The 5588-nt window shown below is 35.5% G+C and overlaps 1 pseudogene; it reads left to right on the plus strand.

Annotated features, from left to right (window-relative positions):
• The first annotated feature begins 705 nt into the window (after window positions 1-705).
• LOC129014348 (RNA-binding protein PNO1-like) lies at window positions 706-1383 on the plus strand (annotated as a pseudogene).
• The last annotated feature ends 4205 nt before the right edge of the window (window positions 1384-5588 follow it).

Here is a 5588-nt window from a genome sequence, read left to right on the forward strand (position 1 = left end):
GACTCTAGGTTCTTAAGCTTTTGGCCTCTGGGACTTGGACCAGTGGGCTCCTGGAGCTCAGGCCCTCAGCCTCAGACTCATGGCTACACTCTTGGATTCCCTGTATCTTAGGCTTTCAGACTTGGACTGAGCCGTCCTATCAGCTTCTCTGGGAGCCACGGTACCAGCTTCTCTGATTCTCCAGCTAGTAGATGACTTTTCATGGAACTTTGCCTTTGTGATCATGTAAGCCAATTCCCCCTAATAAATCTTCTTCTTCATATATCCTATTGTTCTGTCACTCTGGAGCACCCTGACATATATCCTATATATATTACTTGGTGATATATATATCTCTCTCTCCAAGTAACAGTTCCAGGAACATAAAAATGCAGTCATTAAAAGTTAAAGATAAGTTAAAGATTAATAAATATTTTTATTACTAGTAAACTTAGCAACTGAGGAGAGCATTAGTACATTGGAACATGAAACTAAGGATATTTTCCAGAACAAAGCACAGAAATATAAAGAGATGAAAAAAAATAAGTTATGAGACCCAGAATGGCAGTGGAATACACATCCTTCTCAGCGCTTGGATTATTCTCAAAGATAGACCATATATGAGACCACAAAACAATTCTTTAAAGATTCAAAAAAATTAAGATTATGGGTGGCCGGCGGGCAAAGAAACAATAGGCTGAACAGCTGTCCGCAGCAGAAGAGGGTGGGGATGCGGGCCGCATGGACACAGAGGAGGCCAGGCCAGCGAAGAGGCCCGTCTTCCCGCCTCTCTGAGTGGACGGGCTCCTGAGTGGGAAAGAAGAAACAAGGAAAATTCCAGTCCCAGCTAAAAGATACACACCATTAAAAGAAAACTGGATGAAAATATTTACTCCTATTGTCGCACATTTGGGACTTTAGATACGCTTTAACTTGAAATCTAAGAATGTAGAAGTCAGGACTTGTAAAGAAACCAAGGATGTTAGCGCTCTGACAGAAGCAACTGATTTTGTGAAAGCCTTTATTCTTGGCTTTCAAGTGGAGGATGGGCTTGCCCTCATCAGGTTGAATGACCCCTTCCTAGAGTCTTTTGAAATTATAGATACTAAACCCCCAAAGGGAGACCATCTATCCAGGGCAATAGGAAGAATCGCTGGAGAAGGAGGAAAACCCGAATTCACCATAGAGAATGTGACACGGGCGCGGACAGTTTTGGCTGATATGGAAGTTCACATCCTTGGCTCCTTCCAAAACATCAAGATGGCAAGAACTGCCATTTGCAACCTAATCTTGGGAAATCCTCCTTCCAAGGTTTATGGCAATATTCGAGCTGTGGCTAGCAGATCAGCAGATCGATTCTGATTTCAAGTCAGAGACTTTTTATCTTGCCTTTGGACTCTGGAGAAAAATACTTACTTTATGAGTGGTCACAAGAAACCATCTGAAGAATTTCAGTCATTTGAAGCCTCCGTCCCTTCTTCTATTCTCAGCTAGAAGCATAAACAAAAAAGGAAGCTTCAAGAGTATTCACACTCAACAGGTTTTAGGATAATTTAAGTATAAAAAATTGATTCTATTATTATACTTACACATTAGGTATAATTTATGATTTCTTTATTTAAAATCACATGTAGCATATTGCATAGTTTATAATCCTCTCAGAGGGAAACTTCTTGTTTAAACAGCTCTATGTGAATTTATATTTTATAATTTAAAACCATAAAAATTTATAAATGTTTCTTCTTTATAAATTGCAAATTAATAGATTATTTCAGAAAAACCTCTTGGAATGATGACCTTCCTTAATACTGGGTGATATATGAATATTTTTTTGTAGGGGAACGGGATCTCACCTTGTCACCCAGGCTGGAGTGCAGTGGTGCAAACTCAGCTCACTGTAGCCTCTACCTCCTGGGTTCAAGTGATCCTCCTGCCTCAGCCTCCTTAATAGCTGGGACTAGAGGTGTGCACCACCTGCCTGGGTAACTTTTTGTATTTTTTGTAGAGATGGGGTTTCGCCATGTTGGCCAGGCTGGTCTCAAACTCCTGACCTCAAGTGATCTGCTCGACTTGGCCTCCCAAAGTGCTGAGATTACAGGCATGAGCCACCGTACCCAGCCTTGATATGTGGAATATTTGAGAGGTCATAAGCAGTGGTTTTGGCGATACTATATTATATGAATCAGTAAGAGCTCATCTTGGAACCTGTTTTGCAGTTTTAAAAATTAAAGACCTACATCATAGGGTTGATGTGAAGAAAGTTTTATTTTTCATATGAGTATTTAATGAAAGTATACATAACCAGTGTTAGGTATACAGATACTTCTCAACTTACGATGGGTTTATGTCCAGATAAGCCCAGTGTGAGCTGAAAATAGCAAAAGTTGAACATCATAGCTTAGCCTACCCTAAAAGTTCTCTGAACACTATGTTAGCCTACAGTTGGGCAAAATTGTCTAATATAAATCCTATTTTATAATAAAGTGTGTTGACTATCTCATATAATTTTTGAAGATGACACTGAAAGTGAAAAACAGAATGGTTGATGGTTGTGTGAGTACTTGAAGTATGGCTTCTACTGAATAAATAATTCTAAAGTTGAAAAATAATAAGTTAGAACCATCATAAGTCTGTTTCCTCTAAGTAGTAAAGATGAAATGATAAAAGAATGTTTTTCCCACCTAAAAAACTATGTTCTATAAATGCAGATTAGCTAGTTTCTGCCTGTTGAAATAGTATATGATTATTTTATACATTGTAAAATGGAAGGAACTTACTTTATTAAACGTGACTTTGATACAAAAAAATGTAGAAAACTTCAAATAAACAAACTGATGATGCATCTTAAAGAATAAGAAAGCAAGTGAAAACCAAACCCAAAATTACCAGGAGAAAAGAAATAATATCAGAACAGAAATAAATAAAATTGAAATGAAAAGAAATAATACAAAAGATCAATGAAACGAATGTCAGTTTTTGAAAAAGTAAACAAAATTGACAAAACTTTAGCCAGACGAACTAAACTAAAAGGGAGAAGACAAATAAATAAAATCAGAGATGAAAAAGGAGATATTACAACTAATAGCATAGAAATTCAAAGGATCATTAGAGGCTACTATGAGCAATTATATGCCAATAAATTGGAAAACCTAGAAGAAATGGACAAATTCCTAAACACATGTGATCTACCAAGATTGAACCATGAGGAAATCCAAAACCTGGGCAGACCAATACCAAGTAATGAGATCAAAGACATAATAAAATGTCTCTCAGCAAAGAAAAGCCCAAGACCTGACGGCTTCAATGCTAAATTTTACCAAATACATAGGGAATTCCACTCAAATTATTTCAGAAAATAGAGGTGGAGGGACTACTTCTAAACTCATTTACCAGGTCACTATTATCTTGATACCAAAACCAGACAAATATATCAAAAAAAGAAAAAAAAAAAACTACAGGCCAATATCCCTGATGAATATTGATGCAAAAATCCTCAACAAAATACCAGAAAATTGAATTTGACAACACATTACAAAGATTATTCATGATAACCAAGTGGGATTTATCCCAAGGATGCAAGAATGGTTCAACATATGCAAATCAATCAATATGATATATCCTATCAACAGGATGAAGAAAAAAACCATATGATCATTTCAATTGATGATTAAAAAGCATTTGATAAAGTTCAACATCCCTTCATGATAAAAACCTCAAAAAACTGGGTATAGAAGGAACATACCTCAACATAATAAAAGCTATATAAGACAGACACATACATACTGTTACATTGAATGGGGAAAAATGGAAAGTTTTCCTCTAAGATCTGGAACAAGGCAAGGATGCCCACTTTCACCACTGCTATTTAACATACTACTGGAAGTCTTAGCTAGGGCAATCAGAAAAGAGAAAAAAAATAAGAGCATTCAAATTGGAGAAGAAGAAGTCTAATTTTCCTTGTTTGCAGATGTTAGGATCTTATATTTGAGAAACCTAAAGACTCTACCAAAAAAAGTTGTTAAAAGTGATAAATTCAGTAAAGTTTTAGGATACAAAACCAACATACAAAAATCTGTAGTATTTCTGTATACTACAATCTGAAAAGGAAACAATCTGAAAAGGAAAAGAGAAGGTAGAATAAAATACCTAAGAGTAAACTTAACCAAAGAAGTGAAAGATCTCTACAATGAAAACTGTAAGACATTGATGAAAGAAACTGAAGACAACACAAAAGTGGAAATATATTTTATGTTCATGGATTGGAAGAATCAATATTGTTTAAATGTCCATATTGTCCAAAATGATCTATAGTTTCAGTGCAATCCCCATAAAAAAAACCAATGACATTCTTCGCAGAAGTAGAAAAAACAATCCTGAAATTTATATGGAATCACTAGAGACCCAGAATAGTTAAAACTATCTTGAACAAAAAGAAAAATAAACTGGAGGAATCATATTGTCTAACTTCAAATTATACTACAGAGCTATAGCAACTAAGGCAGTATGGTACTGGCATAAAAACAGATACATAGACCAGTGGAACAGAATAGAGAACGCAGAAATAAATTCATACATCTACAGTGAACTCATTTTTGACAAGGGTGCCAAGAACATACATTGGGTGAAAAGTCAGTCTCTTCAATAACCAGTATTGTAGAAACCAGGTATCCATATTCAGAAGAATGAAACTAGACCCCTATCTCTCATTTTATACAAAAATCAAATCAAAATGGATTAAAGACTTGAAGACCTCAAACTATGAAACTACTACAAGAAAACATTGAGGAAACTCTCCAGGACATTGGCCTGGGCAAAGATTTCTTGAGGAATATCCCAGAAGCACAGGTGACCAAAGCACAAATGGACAAATGAGATCACATCAAGTTAAAAAGCTTCTGAACAGCAACGAAAACAATCAATGAAGTGAGGAGACAACTCACAAAGTGAGAGAGAATATTTGTAAACTACTCATCTGACACGGGATTAATAACCAGAATGTATAAGGAGCTCAAACAACTCTATAGGTAAAAAATCTAATCATCTGATTTAAAATCTGATTTAAAATACTTGAATAGACATTTCTCAAAAGAAGACATACAAATGGCAAAGAGGAATATGAAAAAGTGCTCAATATCATTGATCATCAGAGAAATGCAAATCAAAACTACAGTGAGATATAATCTCACCCAGGTTAAAATGGTTTTCATTCCAAAAGTCAAGCAATAACAAATGTTGGCAAGGATGTGAAGAAATGGGGACTCTTATATACTGTTGGTGCAAATGTAAATTAGTAAACCACTATGGAGAACAGTTTGAAGGTTCTTCAAAAAACTAAATATATAGTTACCTTACAATCCAGCAATCCTACTCCCAAGTGTATACCCAAAAGAAAGGAAATCAGTATATTGAAGAGATATCTGCATTCTTATGTTTATTGCAGCACTGTTCACAATAGCCAAGATTTGGAAGCAACCTAAGTGTCCATCAGCAGATGAACCGATAAAGAAAATGTGCTACATGTACACAATGGAGTACTATCCAATCATAAAAAGGAATGAGATTCTGTCATTTGCAACAACATGAATGGAAGTAGAGATGATTATGTTAAG

Source organism: Pongo pygmaeus, chromosome 16 (genome assembly GCF_028885625.2).
Source record: "Pongo pygmaeus isolate AG05252 chromosome 16, NHGRI_mPonPyg2-v2.0_pri, whole genome shotgun sequence".
NCBI classification, from domain to species: domain Eukaryota; kingdom Metazoa; phylum Chordata; class Mammalia; order Primates; family Hominidae; genus Pongo; species Pongo pygmaeus.